The sequence below is a fragment of the Mchenga conophoros genome, linkage group LG9 (genome assembly GCF_057382185.1).
Source record: "Mchenga conophoros isolate Kocher_MC1m ecotype Shallow Benthic linkage group LG9, M_conophoros_male_GT1.1, whole genome shotgun sequence".
Taxonomy (NCBI): domain Eukaryota; kingdom Metazoa; phylum Chordata; class Actinopteri; order Cichliformes; family Cichlidae; genus Mchenga; species Mchenga conophoros.
The window spans coordinates 30,731,771-30,754,252 of NC_140534.1; the positions used below are offsets into that span (position 1 = coordinate 30,731,771).

Here is a 22,482-nt window from a genome sequence, read left to right on the forward strand (position 1 = left end):
TCAAAGGATTTTAAACTTGACAATTAATATTTGCATTTAAAGTTATGAAATATGATTCATTAAAGATGTTTGTGGTTGTTACAGTAAAAAATATAACTTTTCTACTCTGTTTTTTGTCTGATTTTGGATCAATTGTGTTAATACAGTATGTCAAAATGAAAACATGACTGTAAATTCAGGCACGTGAGGTTGTGCTGAAAAGAATGATACCAAACAAGGCAAAGTAAATAGTTTTTAAACGGCAAATTATACCCTGGACCCCAGAGGGTTAAACTTTCTTTCTTTTTTTTTTTTTTTAAAGTAACGCAATGGTTACTTTTCAAGTAATTAATTACTTTTAGAATATTGTAACTCAGTTACTAACTCAATTACTTTTTTGAAGAACTAACTAGTAACTATAATTGAATTACTTTTTCAAAGTAACTTGCCCAACACTGCCTAATATTCACCCCATACCTACCATTTACTAAAAGTACAGAAAACAGAACAGATCAGAATCCTGATATCCTGATATCCTGTCAGCTCAGTCATTGATACTAGCTACTATTTACAATATCTGTGATATTGAACATTAACTGTTGTAAGGCTCTCCACCTTGGCTGATGTGTGAAGGAGAAAGCACACACCCACCTGTGACAAGAAACCAAACATGAGATTTCATTACACTTTAACACCAAATATGTTTGAGACTCAATAAAAATGACGCATGGAGAAAGTATTTTGTTTTAGCAAAGTCCTCGTTTATTGGAAGAAAAATCATTACAGATTCATGTTGACTTTACAACAGTTACACCATATAAAAAGTGGACTTTATCAATCACTCACACAAGCCTTAATCTACCCCACCAACTATGACCAAGCTAATTTTTCCTGGTTTTGTAAAAGTGTAAATGACGAAGAAGTTCACTGAGTTTTATCAAACCTGCCTCTGTGTTAACTTTTAAATAACTTTACATTAAAATGAAAACATAAAAAAAATAACATTAGCGTCCAGTATATCAGAAATACCAATCTTAAGGCTTCAGAATGATAGTTGAGAAATGAAAGAGAGATGTAACAGTAGCTACAGCCATCTTTAGCTGTTAGCAAGGCTCTCCGCTTTCTCTGTAAAAACTGTGAAGTCCAGGGTTGTTCACATTCTATGCAGTGCTGAAGACACTGGTGTTGCAATCATAATGTCAGTTGCCTGGTGGGATCGACCAGCCAAACATCTGGGGTGAGGTGGGGAAGGTCCATTGACGTCCAGCTGCAAAATTGCCCACAGAATGATGATAGGGGGCGTGATAATTTGGACCATTTGTGATCATCTCTAGGTGCTGGGTATACGACTCCCTGCGTGGGGGCTGTCCCTCTCCCTGAAACTGAACCACAGATGAAAACAGCCTCAGAGGTAGTTTTGTTGCTCATCTCCATTTTTAGAGCACTCTCTGCCCATGTAGCGAGTTCTTCCAAGGAAAGACTCCCTTCAGGGCTGCTGCCTGAACTCCACGAGTCTGTGAGGGTAAAGAGACAGAGGCAAAGTAAGAATCAGAATACTTTATTGATCCCTGGGGGTAATTATTTTAAGAACAAGAACAATTAAGAACAAGTCTATATGGTCCACATGAGTCAGTTGCTGATATGTTTTGGCACGACTGACTTTGTAACAGAAATAATAAACAAAGGTTAAATTGATGAGTCTTAAATCCCAAAAGGTCTCAGACTGACGAAGTCACAAAACATTTCTCCCATTGAAAACATTACATCCAGGTGAACTGAATCAACCTTCAGGGATTTACTTACCTGATGACTGAGCATCAACACAATGAATCTTAAACACAAAAGTTTCCCACAAAGTAGAGAAAAAAAAGAAGTCGGATATTTGTAGATTCTTTAAAACCAAAAAGGATTTAAAGTGGACTCTGTTCAACTGTGGAGGGAGAAATGGTGACTTCTGCCATCAGGACTTACAACACAGAGTAAAAGAGTATTTTTGCACGTTGTCTTAGAAGTTAGCCAACTCTGTTCATATTAGCTCACCAGGCAACAATGCTGAGTACATACCTGGAGAAAAGTGCATCCCATAATCTTCCATCTTTGAAATCCCAGTGATTAAAACAGGAAAACTGGAGAAAGTATCTCTGATGAAAGAGCTCCAAACCAGGCAGGAAGGTGACTTAAGACTGACAGACTTAGGACTTAAGAGTAATTCTGGGCTTTTAAGGAGGTTTGTGGGTGTGGGCAGGAATGTGGGGGGTTGAGCTTCTTCTTTTGTGAGTCTCTTTACAAGCAGTCAGGTTGTTTCTACCAACTGGCATCATTTACATTTCTTTAAAATGCTGTTTCTCAGGTCTGAAAAAAGAAAGTACAGTTAGAAAGCAGCCGTACAAATGAGCTTTACCAAATCCTTCCAGCTCACACTTTATAAAATATGAAACACTTAATGCCTGAAATTTTATATTTTAATCACTGATACTTCAAGAAATGACAGTGTGATCTCCAACCTGGGTACAGAATTTCTACTCAAGCGGGCTTGAAGTGTGGGGTGAGGGGCTGGTGACTCCTTGTAAATAAGTCTACAGTAAATTGGAACAAGATGGACTTGATGTATTTCTCAGAGTAACAAAGGTTTTCCTCAGCTGCAAAGTATCTTTTATTACTTTTATTAACATTTTAATATAGGAATTGTTTCCCTCACTGGTGTGCTCATGTTTGAGCAGCACTTAGCAGCTAATTACTGAATTGAACTCACTCCATGTTTGCATTAATTAACGCAGTATTAGATCACCCAAAGAACTTTCCACTCACAGAGCATTTTTGCAAATGCATCCTCACACTAATTTGACCTGCAGGTGTTCAGTTGCGCCTCTGTGTAAACCCCCACAGCAGCTTTTAGAGGCCAAACCAAGGTTTTCACACTCAGGTAAACTATTAAAAAATATGACACTGAATATCACAATGATATTAGTTTCACCTTCTTTGAAATGCACCTCTACATTGTAAAAGTCTCTGAAATTAAAACACCCACATAAATGGCCTGTATTTGTATAGCACTTTACTTAGTTCTTAAGGACCCCAAAGCGCTTTATACATCCAGTCATCCACACGTTCACACACACATTCACACACTGGTGATGGCAAGCTACATTGTAGCCACAGCTGCCCTGGGGCGCACTGACAGAGGCGAGGCTGCCGGACACTGGCGCCACTGACCACCATCAGTAGGCAACGGGTGAAGTGTCTTGCCAAGGACACAACGACCAAGTCTTTCGGAGCCATAAGTCAACGTCAACAATAGCAAGGCTAACGATCTACACCAACGCCCATCATAAACCCACAGACACATGCATCTGGCCCCCTTTGGCTCATTCAGAGTTAGAGACGTACCCAGTTCAGCCAGTGACCACCAAACATACGCTAATGTGTCTTTTTAGAGTTCCTGTATCACACCCTGCTACCTCTGATTAATTATCAAGTCAATGCAGACAGATGGCACCAGGGCCATGAGAGATAAATGGGTAAGGTTTTTATTTTTTAAATGTGTTTGTGTTAACATGTCTTAATTTGAAGTAATTTCAAAGACACAGAAGTGATATTGTTTGCAGATGATACAAAGTTATTGTGGAAGTAACTTGGAACAACTTCTGAATGAACTGAAAAAAGGGTTTAAAAAAAATTGAAGACTTGTTTTTTCTATAATCAATTAACACTCAATCTGAGCAAAACAAAACTCCTGATGACAAATAACAGAATTAAAATAAAATATCTGAAATAAAACTTAGTGGGGTGATAATACATCACAAACTATTGTGGATACTCCACATTATGGATATATCAGTCACCTATAATACACACACCCATGTTTTGAGCAAAAAAGAGTAATAAGGATCCTAAATAAAACCACTTCAAAGGAACCACAAAACCAAAGAATTTTAAATTGACACTTGAGTATTCAACACTGGAATAAGTGCAGGCTTAGAAATTCCCATGGAACATGCAGAGGTTGTTTAGATATCTCTGCTATCACTGATGCAACTTCTATTTAGGAAGAGACGTAGTAAAACCAAATGGCAGCAGGATATAACAATGTTGAAGGGAAAAGTTTCCAAACTGATGAAAAGAACAAACAAAACACAAATAAGACTTAAAACACGATGTCAGGACCAACCTAATAAACAACAGCAGGAGGAAGACAAAGGGTGCTGTTTTATTTGCACATTGTGATACATCTGGAGTTTGCTCTTCATCTTTTGGAACTAAAACCTCTCCTCCTCTCAAAACAGGAGAGGTGTATCAACATGCCAGCATACTGTCAGGATCCAGCAAAATGGTTCCAAGAACCAGCAGCACAGAGAAGGTTAAGAAGTGATTATAGTGCGGAGAACAGCAGCAGGGTTAGAGTGGAGAAAGGCAGCAATTTTAAACAACAAACAAACTCTTGTTACTCCCTGACTGATGGGATTACGTATCAGACCTCTGTAACATTATGATTCTGGTGCATGTTTTGAAAATAAGTTTTCTTGAACGCCACTGAGATTTTTTTCAAATTTGGCAAAAACATGTGCAGGGCCTCAAAGAACAACTGACTAGATTTTGGAAGTTAGAGTCAGTGGTTAAGATCTCTGTGACCTCAGGTAGGTCACTCTCTTCAGAATATAAATAAAAGTTTGATCACAGTTTCTATTATAAAAGAAAAGGAAAAGACAAACAGAGCAAAAAGAAGCAACAAAGAAAAAAAAAAAAAACCTTAACACACTGAGGTCAATTTCTTCCCAATTGACAATAAAAATACTTGTCATTGACCACAGCTCACACAATTCTAGTTTCTGAGACAATTACAGCAACGTCCAACCAAAATTACAGTTCTGTACTTTTAATACTGTCGTCTTTGAACTTATATTACAGGAAAACTGTTAGAAGTGATGCAAATATTAGTTGAACAGGAATCAAAATAATTGAATTTCATTCTGTTTTGTTTGGTGAAAAATATACATTTTTAGAAATTGCATCTTTAAGGTCCTGTACACCTTCCAGCAGGTAATGGTTTGAGATGAGATTCACTTTTATTAGCTGAATCAATTTTGGTTCCTATATCATCATCATTATTTCATAAATAAAAACAGTTCAAGGGATTAAAGAAAAATATTTTTCCATGTTATTTATCATCAGTTTACTACTGATGGAATTTTTACAAAGGCCCAAATATTGTGCGTTTATTATATTTAATTGTAGTTAAACCAAGTCTTCAGAGATTATTCTCACAGCAGAGCACTTTATGGTTTGATGATGAATCCAAAGAACAGAAGAAGTCTAAGTGGAGGCAAATTCTTGTATGTTTTTGGTCTGTTATGTTTACAAATGTTAAATCACTAGTAAAGGGAGACCACACCATTGTTCATGTTTAAACAAATTTATTCATCACATTTATTCATGAAACAGAAAATTGTGTCACACAGAGAAAAATACAGGTTCAAAGCACCACAACGTTAGCCTGATATCAGACAGAATTATCACATGATGTTAAACAGAAGCTGTGACTGGGCAATGATAATGAAGCAGTTCATTTCAAAGTTGTAGATTCAAGCTGCTCTTCATACTTTTGGCCAATACAAGCTTCAACACTTCAGAAAGCTTCATTTGGCCATCACTAACAGCAGTACTTGTAGTCTGGAGTATAAGTAGACTAGACTAGAGTGCAATCAAATACACCTGCCTTCAGTGAACCCAGCCCAATCACAGCCACTGGCTCACAGCAGTTGTGAAACAAACCCACTCACACATCAGTGGCCATTTCCCACAGTAAATGTGGAGGTGAGTTAATATGCAGGTGATACCAGGCTACCATCTTACACAGCTGATTACAAATTTATAAACGACCTCTTGCAGCATCACTTTGATATCACTGGTATAAAGAAACTGAAATCCTGCCGCCCAATACTACAAACAGGTCATTATCTGTGAGATTACACTTTTTCTTCAGACATCAGTGGTTAAAATGATAAATTGCAAACAAAGATGAATATTCAGAAAGATAAGGTGGAAGGTTTTAGGAGAGCTCATTTATTTGACCACTTTCTAAATGTTTTTTTTTTTTTTTTTTAAGTTTTCTAAACAATGAATCAATGAATGCGGATCAATGAGGGAAAAATGATTTTTTCAGTCCTGTGCATTCTTGCCTACACCAACTCTAGGCCTTAAAATCCACTCAGCAGTTTACCCTGGTATAATTGGCTTTTCTACAGTGAGTCATGGCACCACAGATGAGCTGAGCCATGTGGACCATATAGACTTGTGGAGTTCTGGCAGCAGCCTTGAAGGAAGTCTCCCCATGGCAGAGCTCACTGCATGGGTGGGGAGTGCTCTCAATAAGGAGACGAGGAACAACATCTTTGAGGCTGCTGAAGCTGTTTCCAGCTCTGTCACAGAGGAACAGTTTTGCTGTCCCACAGAACCAGAATGTCAAAAGCACTGTGTGAGAGAATGAAGAAAAGACCCAGGTGGTCAAAGGAAGGACCCGGGGGCTGTTCTCAGACAGCCAGATAAAAACCTCTTGTCCATCACTTTAACCAAAAATGTTACCATGACCCACGGGAGATGACAGAGGTGACAGGACTGACCTACAAACAGGTGAGTGTTTTTCAAGGTTACTAGAACATGAGAAACTGAATTCATTTTGAATTTTGGGTCTATTGTACTCATTAAATATTTTCTGTTTTCTTCCATCTTTAGGTGAAGACTTGGTTCAAAACAGAAGGAGAAAGTTTAGGAGGAGTCCAGATTCTCAGCATCTCAATCAGGGCGTCCCACTTCATGCAAGTATCTCCAATTATTAAACAGAACTGTTTTTAATTCAGTCATTATCTTGGGAATTAATTGCATTTGGTGAAATGTATTGACTATAATTACACAAGAACTGACTCTGCATCTTTCAGTGATTCAGTTTCAGGGAGTACACCCAACACCTGGAGGTAAACTCAATCACAAATGGTGCAAATTATCAGGGCCCCTATCATCATCCTGTGGGCAAGGTTGTGCCTGGACCTCAATGGACCCTCCACAAAAAAACAACAACAACATACCAGATGTTTGGCTGGTCGATGCCACTGGACAACTGATATGAATTCAACCCTGTTGTTTTAAACACTGGTATGAATGTAAACAAATTCGGGCTTCACAATACAAGTTTTGAAGGAGCAAGTGGAGAGCCTTGCCAGCTGCTAATGCTCCTTTAATTACAGACACTAATGTATATCAGCTTTTTTGTATTAAATTTTTTACTATTCTTGCTTTTATAGCTCAACATAACAGTCTCAGATTTGATCTCTTTCAGTAAATAAAAGGAACGGGGTGAATTTTCGGACCTTTATTTTTAAACCATTGGATTTTAGAAATATTTGAAATCAGTCAACTCTGGCTATTGTAAATACATTTTAGTCTATCCAAAACACAAACTGGAAAATAAGAGCACCATGAGAAGTTGTGTAGAACATTAAGAGATGAATTCATGAAAATGTTTTGTTTAATTTCGTTGTTCCAATATTTGTAAAAAAAAATAATGTACATGAAGAATATTATCTGCCTTGTGTTTGAGAAACTGTAAATAAAATATTAGTTTCACCCATTCAAAACTGAACTTTCTACATGTCTCCAAACCTTCTGTCAGAGACTGAACATCCAAATGTTTTAGAGACTTTAGACCTCTATCTTTCCATGTTAACTTGAGCTACAATCCTCTATTCGCAATCAAAGTATGAGACAGTCAATCTAAAGAATCTGGAGCTTTCAAATGGACCTCAAAGATTTTCCAGGAATACCTCAAATAACAACCCTACCTCAGACTTTGAATACTTCATTTTAAGAAACCTGAGATGATACAGTTTTAAAGTTTCTGCCTCTGTGATTATCTTCCTAAGACTCTCAATGTTGGGTTTCCTTCTAATTGTTAACAAGTCTAATGAAAATCAGAGAGCACCATCAGAGATTTGTATATAACATTAAGAGATGAAAATGTGTTTCGTTTCATTTTGTTACATCTTCCAATGATTGCAACACCAGTGTCTTCAGCATTGCATTGAATGTAAACAACCCCGGACTTCACAGTGCAAGTTTCTACACAGAAAGTGGAGAGCCTTGCTAACAGCATAGAGATGGCTGTAGCTGCTGTTACTGCCCCCTTTTATTTGTGAATTCTCATTCTGGAGCCTCAAGATGAGGATTTTTGCCATACTGGTCTCAAAAACAACATGGCAGAAATATGATGCGTGGAGGTCTGATTGTGAACCCACATGCTGGTGGTTTTCAGAGAAATTTAAAGCACTTCCACATCTGTGTTTTTCCAACATGGAAACTAGCTGGCACTGGCAGCATATCAGGTTTGCTGTGGATTTTATCTGACAGCCATTTTAAATGTTCTGTTCATGTTTCTTGACATGACAGACTTTAAGGCTGGAGGTTAGTCCAGGGTTTTTAATAAATATTTAAAGCCAATGATCTAGACCTGCATCTTTTCTGCTGTAAATATTGACTTTGTTAAATGAAGCACTGCCTGTTTCTTGACTGCCACCTTTTCTAGTCCCAAATATTATTGAAATGCATGAATTTGTTGAAACTCAGAAATCTGGTGCAGTGTCTACACCTGCCAACTACAAAGAAGCATGAAGCCTGTCATGAAGTCAAGCTTCTTGTTCAAAGCCTTTACGTGCTTCCTCTAGGACACTGATATGGTTAGCAGATGTAGTTCAGAGGAAAGAAAAGAATTCCTACAAGGTCAGTAGATCTGTAACACAGTCTGGATTTCTTTAGGATGGAAACGTTACTTTTCAGAGACAGAGCTCAGCAAAAACTACAAAAGTGGGTTGTCCATACCAAAATAATCTAGATGGATAAACTGCACCAAAGGCAAGAGGAGAAAATATTGACACAGTACTGTGCAATATTTAACTTCTACAACTTTAGTTACACCAACACAAGGGAGGAAGTGGCCTTTCTTTACCCCCCCACCCTCTTTAACTGACCCAGTGTTTGGATACAAACAGGAAGCTCCATCACTGACAAAGGTGTTCAGGTAAGGCAGGACCTGCTCCTGTCGAGCCACAGTGCTCAAATTTATCTGCATCATGTGCTGGTTTTCCTAAACTTCCTCCTTCAGTTCTGACAACAAGTCTTCACCTGAAAGAAGGAATGATTATAACTATATGGTCCACATGGGCCAGCATATTTACTGTTATGCTTTGGCACAAGTCACTTTAGAACATTGAATGATACCAAAAAAGTAATTAAATAATGGCTAAATTGCTCACTCTTATACAGAATAGCATCACACAAACACTCTGCACGTTGGCTGCATTCCTACAATTTGCCACCAGATTTCACTTGAACATTGCTCACTGGGCAACGATGCTGAGTACATACCTGTTGAGATTCAGATTCAGATTGATGAAATCCATCAGAGTCTTCCAGTCTGCCATTTTTGCAGCTTCACAGACTAAAAAAGACAAAACTGGTTTAAGCATCTCTGCTGGAGCAGGTGGTTTGTCGCTGAGGATTCGAAGCATCTGTTTGAACCATCCTGTTTTGCAGTATCAACAACCACACTGATGTCAGCTCAGTGAGAGTTGAAGACATGATAACTAGTCTCGTGTTCATAAACTGCATTAGGATGTACCTGTTCAACTTCACCCACTGAACCCAGGAGAGTAGGCACTGGAAAATCTCTTCTCCTGACCAGAGTCTTTGGCTGTAGAGCAGCTCTTCTTTGTGAGGTGCTGTGGAGAGAAACTGACAACAAGTAGTAGATTTAAAAAAGAAAAAACCCACAAAAACAACAACAACAACTCTCCCCCACAAAAAACTAATATGCATTTACCTCCCCACTCAGCAGGCAGATGTGGCACAGCATCAGTGTTGGGTAAGTTACTTTAAAATAGTAACTTAGTTACATTACTAGTTACTTCTCTCAAAAGTAACTCAGTTACTTCAAGTTACTCATTACTTTCAAAGTAACTAGTTACTAGGGAAAGTAACTTTGGTTTTACTCAGAATTCTCTTGTTAATGTGTTGCTTCCATAACTTTGCCAGTCTTCTAGCTTGCTTACTTGCCACAGTGCACTGTGCCACCTACCAATAGAAAGGAAAAGATAATGTGCATATTTCCACAAGAGAAATCCCACGCCTGGACCGTCATTGACCGCTGCCATGATTCTAGCCTACGTCACAGCGTCATGTGCGCCTTTTACATCCAACACAAAAACTGCAGTCGTAGTGCTTTCGATTGTACTCAGAACTCAGAAATTCTGCCTTCTGAATAGGAAGATGTAGGTAACACCAGACTGCAGATGAGCTGCATACAGAGCTGGACTGGGACAGAAAATTGGCCCAGGCATTTTGACTAGAGACCGGCCCACCATTATAGGAAAAAAAAAAAATCATAAAGCCTTTGAATGAAAACAAACACTGTTGTGACAGTGATGTGCACTTTTCTGATGTATATATGCATCAATCTATCAATCGTTTGTTGTAAGATTCAGATAATTATTTTTTAAAAGCGAGACATTTTAAACGAGAATAAGATAGAAAAGTATTTCTTTGTGCCCCCCTCTCCCTGTTAATGCCCTACCTGCCCCCCTGGCAACACTTTCCTAGACCCGCCCCTGCACAGTTACCAGCTGTCAGCTACCTAAAAAAGGATCCTGGTGTTATTTGTCTCTCAGAAACAGTTCATAACTTCCCTTCAACTCATTCATGTCACCTAAAAGGTAAACCCGTTTCTCCATCACCTGTTCAGCTCTGATGATCCAGTAAGGACATCTCCTGGTTTCATCTTCATGTTTCCCTCTCACCAGATAACCAAACCATATCATGACCAGCAGCTTTTACAGCTGTAGCTCCAGCAAACATCAGCTGATACTAGAAATTAATATTAAATAAATTCTAACAACAGCTGATCAAGCTTAAACGTGCTGCTGTTGTTTACCGCGACATCCACTGGTTTCCTCTTTCTGGCGCAAAGTGAGCGATAAACAAACAAGAGAGCCGATCAGCTGATCATTGATCAGTTTTCATGATTGAAGCAGAAACGGGAGAGGGAGGGGGGAGAATGAGAGAAGAAGAGGCAGCTGTGCAGCGTAAAGACACAGAATAACTCCTGAAAGAAATCTCCGTCCCGGGTCATCCGTGGATCGGGTTTCCTCCGAGGCGTGGGCACCTATAAGCAGAGTTTTGTCTTTACCCTATAAGATTCAAAATTATTCAAAGTAACACTCAGGTATGCCGTTCAGCAGGTTAGTTACGACGTCGGGAGTAGCTTGGGAGAACAAGGAAACACAGACTGCTTCAGGTTGCTTTCCCAAAATCAACTCAAAGGTTTATTCATCAGACAACAGTTTATATAGAGGAAAAAGGTTCGTGTGTCAGCAGATTCTCAGTTCAAACCGGTACAGACCAAATAAGGAAGCGTCTTCCTGCCCTCTGAGCAAAGAAGTATCCTTTGTATAGTTTATCAGTTCAGCTACAATTTATGATTATCCCAGCGAAATACACTCCTAGACACAGAATACAGAGTTCTTTCATTTGTGAATTCTGAAACAAACCACCTGGCCTTTAACAAGCCTTTTTCTAAGAGATAAAGAAGGGAAGATGGGAGTAAGGAAGTGATCTCTGTGGTATTTTCAACCTTGGTACCAGCCTGTGATTCTTACACATTAATTCTTGGGTCACAGAGAAAGAGAAACACAACTAGTAAATGGGCCTTATTGAGTAACAGTTTCCCTGTATAATATCACTATAAAACAATATCCTGTAAATGCTACCATGGTATCAAAATATCACAACAACTCCAGCTTTGTGCCTTTTTCATTGTAGCTGAATTACGGGACAAACTGTTCCTTTTCACCTCAATAAGAAACGCGTAATATTTTCTCTGAATACCAGACGGGACGGTTGGCAACTCTAATAACTTATGAACAAAATAAAGTTCAACATCATTAACTTCATAGCACCCACCCAGCTGTATAGAAACTCTGTCATGCTAGCTAGCACGCAGTACGGAAAAAGTCAGAATAACGAAACTAAACTTGGTTCATATCTGACCCAGAGAGACTGCAGGTCATAACTTCTTACCTGAAGTTCAGTTCACACTTGGACCGGCGGCCGCCTCGGGTCTCTTTTCCTTCTCTTTTCCCTCATCCACCTGCTGGCCTCCACCACTTGCTAATGTTACTGAATCTGTGGAAGCTCCGCGATAGCCACCACACGAAGTAACGAGCCTATCTAAATCCCAGTAACGACTAACGCGTTCCTGATTTTGGCATAATAACTAGTTACCGTGCTCGTTACCACAATAATAACGTAGTTACTGTAACGCGTTAGTCCCAACGCTGCACAGCATACATAAACTGGACTCCCTGTTCAACTGTGGAGGAAGAAAGCAGTGTCACGATTTCATTACAAACACAATCACCTGTGCCCACGCTTATTCAATCCTACTGCAGACAAACAGCCCCAAACAGGCTATGCATGCCAAATCTTTTCAATTAACAACAGCAGCTTATTGTGCACACCCACCAGTAAATGAAGCTTCTAACTCCACTTCAGCAATTATTTAACAGCCAGGGCCTACCTCCGTGTCTGGATCCATATCTGCTGACTTTAATCCTCTCCATCCTTGATGCCATGCTCCATGTTGAGGTTCTTCCATAGATGGATTTTTGTTGGCAAATGTCAGCAACTTCAGGATCAAATGAAAAGTTGCTGAGAAGGTGAGACTGGACCTGAATACTTTTTTTTGACACCTTCCCCCCAAAACAGTGATTAACTGAGACAGAAAAGAAACTTAAATCTTTATCAATAAAAGAAAACTAAGAGAAACAAACTAAAGCGAAGCGCGCAAGAGAACCAAAAACTCAGCAATCCTCTCTGCTCCAACTGACACTGCATGAACAGGTGCCTAAAATAAGCAATCAATACCGCCCAAATCACATGACCCACCATAAACTATCACAAAATACTTTCAATACAAACCTCTTAAACATAACCATCAGAAATGATACAGTTAACTACAGCATGAAATCTGTATATTAAGTTCAGACAGGCCTCTTACAATCATAATCTACAATATTTGATGGGATTGTTAAAAAGTGAGTGAATCTTTCCGAAATCTTGCTGCCATGTTCTTCTTCTTTGGGTTTGGCAGGCTAGATGCATCAGTGGTGTGTTACTGCCATCTACTGTTCATTATTTCCCAAGTCAGTCTTCTTCTGATTAAACAGGCTGGACTCCAGCTAGAAGCACAAAGTCAGCCTCAGATCCCTAAACTGTCTTATATAGACTAGCACTGTGTAGATATTGTAACTGTGTATTTGTTTTAGTGCAGCTGTCCAGGTTCAGAGGTGTGTGCATGTTGAACACAGTTTCTGTGTACCATTTTCTGATGAATTTGCTTCAAGATGGATAAGTCATGTCACAAAGCTTTGACCATCTGGAGCTGGTTTCTTCAACATCACAATGACTTCACTGCACTCAAATACAACGGTGCAGCTTTAGGATGTGGTGTAACAGAAGTTTCACATGATTGATGTGCAGCCAAATAATTTGCCGCAACTGTGTCATGTTGTCATGTCAACAAGGACCAAAATGTCTGAGGAGTGTTTTCAGCTTGTTGTTGAATGTAAATCATGACTCAAAGAAGATCTGAAGGCAAAAGAAGATCCAACCTGGTGCTACCAAAGTGTGACTAATAAAGTTACCAGACCACACTGTAACAAAAGTCAGTAAAATATACAGTAAAACACCGTCAAATTCCAACGGTAATGGAGCTTAAAACCAAAAACTTCCTTTTACTGTATTAAATAGATTGAATAACCGTTAATTGTGAGACTGGATAAAACTTTGTTTTTTACTGTAATAAAATGTTGAAATTATAAATATTTTCTGTGAAAACAAATAAATAGTTAAATCATCTTTTACTGCTCACGTCACGTAAACACAGAGTTTTCAGACAGCAGCATTGGTGATTTATATAGAGAGTCTGCATGTCAATCATCATCTGTTCCAACCACATCAGATGACTTTGTACCCTTGATTTCCAAGCCTGCTGCACAGTCTATTACAGATGAAGATAACATGGAAATGCCCCCTGAATTCTGTGATCTTTTTCTGAGAAACGTTTCACTATTCTACTTAAAATTGCAGGGTCAGTTTCTACTGCCTGCTTCAACCAAACAGAACATTGTGGAGGAAATGCAGAACATACATGAGTTGGGACAGACATACAGTTTGGGTAAACTTGCATCACTGTTAAAAGATGACACATCATTATCAGAGGAGGACATCAACAAAGTCTGCGAGTCTGTCAAAAGCTATGATCTTTTTTCTGCATGTCATACCGGGCCATTGAGGACAGTGCACTCCAGAGCTCAGACCTTTAAAAAAGCCTTCAACTATGTGGAACCAAAGAAAATATTTTTAGGGAGAGATGAAAACAGAAAAGATAGGTTTGCCTATTATGTGCCTTTAAGAGAGACTTTGAGATGTCTGCTAGAGTCTGATCTGTGGCAGAAATCAGAAGAGCCCTCTACTGAGCCTCCTGCTGATTTTCTGTGTGACTTAAGTGATAGTAAGCTGTTTAAATCAAATGATTTTTTTGGTCAAAACCCATCATGTCTCAAGCTAGTACTCTACCAGGATGCCTTTGAAGTCGCTAACCCTTTAGGCTCTGCAAGGACAAAACACAAGGTATTAGCTGTATATGCATCAGTGGCAAACTTGCCACTTCATGTACGCTCAGACACAGATCACATGTCTCTTGTCTTACTGTGCAGGGAGAAAGATTTTAAAGAGTTTGGTCATGCTAATGTGTTCTCTGAATTACTGGCAGACTTGAAAGAATTGGAGAACAGTGGGATTGTTGCATCAGATGAAACTAGAGTCAAAGGAACTTTGTTTTGCATTGCTGGTGATAATCTGGGTTCTCACTGTATTGGTGGCTTCACTGAAAACTTTAGTTCTTCAAAGTTCTGCAGGTACTGCCTGATAATGAAATCTGAATTTCAGGGTGCTGACCCAAATCTGTGTGGACCAGAACGTACCAAAGAGAACTACAACTCTGCTGTTGATCGCCTCCAGATTGACAATACACCAGACGTCGAAGGAGTGAAGTTCAGGTCAGAGTTCAATTCACTGAAATACTTCAACGTTTGTATGCCAGGCTTGCCACCATGTCTAGGTCATGATATCTTTGAGGGAGTTTTGGCTTATGATGTGGCACTGTATCTGAAATACTTCATAAAGAAAAAAGCATGGTTCACTTACTCCACTCTGAACCGACGCATCAAACAATTTAGTTACCATGCCTCTGATGCTTCTACAAAGCCATCTGAGGTCAGTCCTCAAGCAGCTAAACTCTCAGGACAGGCTATACAGAACTGGAACTTCCTCCAATTGCTGCCTCTCATAGTTGGTGACATAGTGACAGACCCCACAGATGATGTGTGGAACTTAACTCTGCAGCTGAAAGATATTGTAGACATGGTGTGTGCTCAGAAAATTTCAGTGGCTCAGGTAGCATATCTTGATATTCTTATTCAAGAATATTTAGAGTCAAGAAAAGCTCTGTTCCCAGAATGCAACCTGAGACCAAAACACCATTTTCTACGCCATTACCCAGCACTGATTCTGAAATTTGGCCCACTGATAAGATTATGGACAATGCGCTTTGAAAGTAAGCACAGTTATTTCAAGAGGTGTGCCAGAAATCTGAAAAATTTCAAAAACCTCTGCCATACACTCTCTGAAAGACATCAGATGTTTCAAGCCTATCTTGCAGCAGGGTCATTGTGTCAATCTGTCTTGAAAGTCAAAGATGGTTCTCCATTTTACTCAGTGCTGTACAGTAAAGCCATTCAAGAAGCAGTTCAAATGTTGGACTTTACTGAAACCAATACAAAGGTCACAGTAGAAATGATGTACAAGGGAACACAGTACAAGAAAGGACACTTCCTTGTCACAGGGGGCTCTGACTCTGTTGAGTTTGGTGAAGTAGTTCTCATTTTGATTAAGAATGACAGTGTTTATTTTCTGGTGTCGGTGCACGTGACAGAATACCATTCTCAGTATCATCTGCACTCAGTAAGAAAGGAAAAAGAAAAGATGCAGTGTGTGAACATCATTGACTTAATTGATTTCTATCCATTAACATCTTACATGAAGTATGGGTACCAAATGGTTCCATTGAAACACAGTGTGCTGTCACAATAATGGTGCTGTTAGTTTGGTACTTACGAAACACTGTATAAAAGTGTAGTATCAAGCAAGATCAGCTTCATGTTTTAAGACCAAAGGTACCACTTGGTGTAAATTGACCTTTATTCACATTCTTTTATCAGACATCTCGGAAATGGGGGACAGCATAAGGAGTTCCATTACTAAGGTGCTGCCGGACCTGTCGGCCTTAATCCTTGAAATTGTACTGGAGGCACTACAATCATTAGGAGTGGAGACATCTGAGGACTTGCAGTTCATCAGTGAGACTGATCTGAACTCTGTCCTGAGACCAGTTCAGGCAAGAAAACTGCTGGCTGCCTGGAAACAAACCAGTAAGTATTATGATTTCATTGCACAATAGCCACGAAGGGCTTTCTGTTTTTTCTATTATGCTTTGGCCAAGGTCCAAAAAGTACAATTAATCTATTGTTTGTGATATTGTTTTACAGCACCAAATATGGAAATTTCAAGCCAGGCCAGCATATCGTCTCTATCTTCTTGCTCCTCATTTTCTGCCTCCCCCTCACCCAGTCCAATATATTCTCTAGACTGGGTAGATAACTTTAGAATTCCAAGTGAAGATTTTCCAGAAGACTTGATCCAGTGTCTTCAGAGAGAGAAAAAACCAACGCCTCGATTGCGGAGGGAGATGATCCGCATCATTGTGAAGGAGATGATGAAAGCCTGTGCCTCTCCAAGTAGAAGAGCCTCGACTGAAATTGCAAAAAAACTGGTTGCGATGTATCCCAAGTCACTGCAGGATGTCATAGAGGGGGATGTGGTAGGACAGGGGTACCACTCTTTGGTAAAACAGATTCAGGCACGAATTGAAAATGTGAAGAGGTCTACTTCACCAGTGTTACAGAAGCGCAAACAGGGAGGATCAGATGACACTGATGAAGTGACACCTGAAAAGCGAGCATCTGTTCAAGACACATATGGCTGCATAAAGTGGGACATGAAGTTTTTGCCAGTCAGTGAGACACTGGAAACCCAGCAGAAGAAAGAACGTATGAAGATTCTCAGTGAACAGACAAGCTTCAGTCATGAAGAAGTAAAAACTCTAATGAAATGCACCTACTACTCTCAGCGCAAAGCAATAAACAGCAAACCCTCAAAGAAGAGTAGCCTTTTTTGTTTCAGGCGATTGGAATGACAGTCCATTTTGAAGAACTTACTGGGGTACCGCTGAAAGAAACTTTCCTCACCAGTCTGGAAAAGAAGGGAAAATGGCTTCTGGACTTTCTGAAAGCCACTTGTGCAGACAAGAGCAAGCGTGTCTTGGAGGCTGTCATAAAGCTTCGAATGCAGAGGGGACAGCTGAAGGGCTGCTCAGAAGACCTGAAAGATATAATGCTCCTCCTATTTCGATGAAAAAGAGGAGACCCTCTTCCACTATGTTGATGAAACATGTCTGGCAAAAGAAGTCCAAGTGGAAAGCCTGCCTGTGACACCATGTATCATTGTTTGTGGTGAATTGAAAATCAGTACAGTGTGCACAGAAGTGCACAGAACCTAAGCTAATGCAAGGATACGCTATATTAAATGTCTGCACTTTCACTATTTTAAGACACATTTGAATAGTAAAGGGGGTTTTACAGTTAAATTTTTTTACACTTGTATTTCATTCCAAGGATCCTCCTTCTTTGCATCGAGACTGTTCATGCTCAGCATTGACCACAAAGTTGTAAATGACCAAATACTGACTTCATCTCTGCAATCTGTCTTATGCTTGGTAGCTACTACTGCCTGAACATCCACTATCCCCTGGAACTTGGCTCCACACTTGAATTTCTTCAGAGGTAATTCTTTTACTTTTCCCTTTTTTTTTTTCATTGTATAGTGTTTTATTATGGATTATTGTGTTTATCAAGGTGTTTCTTCAACATTAACCCAGAGAAGGGAACAAAAGTTGAAAAAACTAAGAAAAAGACACTGCATGTGAACCCAAGAGTACTCACCCTCATCGCCGATCTCTCTGATCACGAGTGGCGAGAGACCGTTTAAAGACATTTTGAACAGATCGGTACAGTCAGCTTAACTGTACCTTGACTGGGAACTACTGTGTTGTTTATGTTTTCAGTTATCCCAGCTGATATTGAGTACTGTGCTCTTACCTGATTTCTGTTATCACAGGCATGCTTTTCAGAGGTTTTGACCATACATCTTTAAACAATCCCTCTAACTAGTGATTGTTACTGAGAACTGTACTTTTGATGTTTCAGAGATGTTCTATATTCTATACAACAGAGTTTAAACTATTTGAATTTTGTATTGCCCTAATTAGCAAACAAGTTAAGTGTTGCACTGAACTGTTAACATTGAAATTTAAACAGCACTGTCTGTTACAAACATTACTTGACTTTAACTGTTATTATAGCATTTTGTAGCTGTACGTTTCTGCAAAAGTGATGTCACAAGCTTATGTGCTTGGTCAAATTCATGTTTTCCTGACAATGGTTAATATACATTTGTTAGTTGACTTTAAGTGTAGAGCTTAAGCAGTTTTGGCTTTCTTCTTTTCATAATGCCAGGAGAAGCTTTAGATGCTTGTTTTGCCTTTATTAAAGCAATATATTTGACTAGCAGCAAGTGTGTGGAGGTCAAAATATGTTCAAGACAATAAAAATGTCAGTGAAGGACATCTGAAATTTTGTTGCATTGGTTTTCTGATGCATGTGTTTTAAGGCTTAAGGGTGGTGGCACAGCTAAGACCCAAGAGTCTCTTTCAAGGTTAGTAAAGTAAACAGATTCAAGAAGATATTTTACACATTTCTTTGTTGTCTGTCTCTAAATCTTATTTTGTCTTTATTATGATTAAAAAGGTTTGTTTTGTTCCTGCCCTTTTCAGACACTGAATTTGAGCAGAAACCATAAGGATACTCAAAGGACCTGTGTGTCACGGTATGGCATGGCACACCGTGGAAGGAGTGGGGAAGGAGGACCCAGGCGCGGTACTCTGTGTATAAACAGTGCGTTTATTTACAGTGATGGTAGAAAGTAACAATAAATCCCCGTGTTCTCCCAGACTCCCGTGTCGTGTCTCCCCGTGAATAGTCCGTGTTTCTGTGCTCTCCGCTCCCGTGTCAGCACCCCCCGGTGCTCGCTGCTCCCGTGTCTTCCACGCTCCTCCTGCGGGAAACAAAAGACGCAGCCGTCAGGACACTTACAACTGCGGGCATGGGCATGGGCACGCACACACACACACACACACACACACACACACACACACACACACACACACACACACACACACACACACACACACACACACACACACACACACACACACTGTAACAGGACGCCTAACGTGGAGTCTCATGCAATGATCCCGCGTCGGTGGGAGCTCCAAGACTCTCCTAAGTAGCTCCCCCGACGAGCCCTGATCAGCGGCAGGTGTGTGGCTTCGGGTGTGGCCAGTCCTTCCGCAGGGCCACACCCCTCAGGCCTGCAGGTGGCTGAGCTCCATCCTCCAAGCATCCCCGCAGACATAACACACACACTCACATCTACAATCATGGAGGAGAGCAGCAGCAATACCAAAATACATATAATAATAATAATAATAATAATAATAATAATAATAATAATAATAATAATAATAATAATAATAATAATAATAATACATGACTGCTCAGGGATCCTGGGTCGCCCAGTCCCAGGACCCTGACACTGTGACTCTCAGGAAATGGTGAGATTTCAGGTCATAATCTTTTTTCTCCATTAAATTAATTTTCCTTTTTCCCTTTACAATATTGCTGTTTTGTTTTTGTAAACAGCATCAAATGAGAGGGACAGATGAAACAGTTTCAAGACAATGGCAGGAAAAACATGCTAAAGATTGAAACAAACCTTGGCTGAAAATATTTGGTATGTGTTTTACCGTAAATCAAATTGTTGAAAAACATTCAGCTACACTGCAACACAGGGAAACTTGATTTGCACTTATTTTGTTACTTTAATTTCTTGTCTCATTATTTTTGTCAGTTATTATTGTTTATGGTGTATGCCCTTCTTGTTTTCTTTCTGAATGCAGAAGGTATCTAGCCAGTCCACAATGAAAGCTTCGTTGCACCCCATGAGTCTTCTGGCAGAAATGATGGCGCCTGTATTCTTTGGTTTCCCTAAACATCACACTCTGCCTGTTTATACGAGGCTCTTCAATTAAGTCTGCACCCAAAGTTTCAATAAGAGGTAAGCAGTGGTATTATTCAAGTTTTGCTAAAGAAAGATGGACAGGAGACACTAATCTTAATCAGCCAAGCTCAGGTTCATGTCCAGGTGAGCAGTTTCATACACTATAAAATGTAGATTGAATGATAGGTCTCATCACCATGCATTCTGCCATTAAGTTCAAGTTCTATGATAAATCAATAGGAAACTTAAATACGTTTTCCAACAAATTATGATTGTGATTAGGGCTGCGTTGTCCATGTATCACTTTTACATAAGTAGATTTAAAGGATAACTATTGCCAAAATGGAACCTGGGCTGTTTTTTTTACTGTATCGATTTTGATGCGCTCAAATTTATGCCCCGGCCCCCTAGTATTCCCATTCACTGGCTATTGACCACAAAACAAAATCACGGTCAATCTCAAAAACGGCTCGTTTGTCGTAATTATGCTTTTAGATATGTTTGTCTCGTTTACAGTAGAAAAAAACAAAAAAACAGCCCAAGTTGCATTTTGACAATAACTATCCTTTAAGAACTGTATATTTTACACTTAAGAAATCATTTATCATTAGATCTGTTTTTGGCAGCACGTTTTGTTCATTTCTGTGCATTGTGCTCAAGCACTGATCAAACTTTGTCCATTTTTTGCTGCAGAGGGGATCCTGCCAGTCCAAAGTGAACTCCTGATGGACATTGAAGTACTCCTGCAGAGCTTGTATCTTCGACACCATGCGCATTAGAAACTCCACTGAGTCCTTTCCTTCACCAAGGCAGGACCCAGTGACTCATTACTGTTGATAGGTCAGGGGCAGGTAATATTTTGTTTCATGTTTATTCATTCCTCCATGGATTACCAGCCATATATATGGACACATGCTGTATTCTCAGGATCTATGCTGTTTTGTAGGAATAGAGAAAATGATATGTTTAGTCTGTTTTCAAATGGTATGTCAAATTTTCTCATTGTTTATCAGTAATATTCACTACCTTGGTTGTATATGAGCATCTTTAGATTTTTCTATATTTAGCGGTTGCAAATGTAAAATGTACGGTAAACCATTTATGTTCCTCATATTGTACTGTATTTTTAGCGGTAAAATACCGGCAGCTGTGATTGCCAGGAATTTACCGTAAAATGTATCTGGTCAAAATAAAATGCTGTAATTTGTTATACAATTTCACTGTGTCTTTTACTGTCAAAGGTTTTAATAAGGTTTAACATATTTCTGTTATTTGTACAGTTATTTACAATAATAGGGTCTATCCTATTACTGTTAAATTAACAACAAATTACTGTAAATAATATTACATTATAACTTTTTTTTTTTTTACTGCAAATATCCGTAAAAAGCTATGGAAAGTTGCATTTTTTTTTACATTAAATTGCTGTATAATTGACAAATATTTGTTTTTTTCTATCATGATTTTTGGTAAAATAATACGTTGTCTACCTTAAAATTTAGGGTTACAAAACCAGTATACCGTATTGTCTTTTACAGATTCCACATTTTTTTCACCGTATATTCCTGGCAACCACAGCTGCCGGTATTTTACCGTAAATTTGACAGTTTTTTTTTTTTTTTTTTTTTTTTTTTTTTTACAGTGCATGTTCTGTTTAACATTTCTTGAAAATGTGACATCATCAGGAGGAATTCTGGCTGTAATTTCTTGAGAGAATGACGGCACTGTAATCGAACACACCAAGTTTGTTTGTAACATTTAGATGATAAACTCAAAGTATTTGAGCAATTCAATTCAGTTCAATTCAATTTTATTTATATAGCGCCAAATCACAACAAAAGTCGCCTCAAGGCGCTTCATAGGTACAGAGAAAAACCCAACAATCATATGACCCCCTATGAGCAAGCACTTTGGCGACAGTGGGAAGGAAAAACTCCCTTTTAACAGGAAGAAACCTCCGGCAGAACCAGGCTCAGGGAGGGGCGGGGCCATCTGCTGCGACCGGTTGGGGTGAGAGAAGGAAAACAGGATGAAAGACATGCTGTGGAGGAGAGACAGAGGTTAATAACAGATATGATTCAATGCAGAGAGGTCTGTTAACACATACTG

The 22,482-nt window shown here is 39.2% G+C and overlaps 2 long non-coding RNA genes and 1 pseudogene across 3 annotated transcripts; 2 read left to right on the forward strand and 1 right to left on the reverse strand.

Annotated features, from left to right (window-relative positions):
- Positions 1–5,336: 5,336 nt before the first annotated feature.
- On the reverse strand, positions 5,337–12,884 carry LOC146567548 (uncharacterized). 2 transcript variants are annotated; one of them, XR_014893942.1, is made up of 4 exons: positions 12,596–12,884; positions 9,644–9,756; positions 9,391–9,463; positions 5,337–6,447 (listed from the first exon to the last, which is right to left on the reverse strand). It is a non-coding gene; the product is annotated as an uncharacterized LOC146567548 (long non-coding RNA). The 2 variants fall into 2 exon arrangements; XR_014893941.1 differs by lacking the exon at positions 12,596–12,884 and having other exon boundaries at positions 9,644–9,889.
- Positions 12,885–16,975: 4,091 nt separating this feature from the next.
- On the forward strand, positions 16,976–18,243 carry LOC146567549 (uncharacterized; annotated as a pseudogene).
- A 1,989-nt stretch (positions 18,244–20,232) lies between these two features.
- Positions 20,233–21,588, forward strand: LOC146567550 (uncharacterized). The gene is made up of 2 exons (XR_014893772.1): positions 20,233–20,430; positions 21,067–21,588. It is a non-coding gene; the product is annotated as an uncharacterized LOC146567550 (long non-coding RNA).
- Positions 21,589–22,482: the final 894 nt, after the last annotated feature.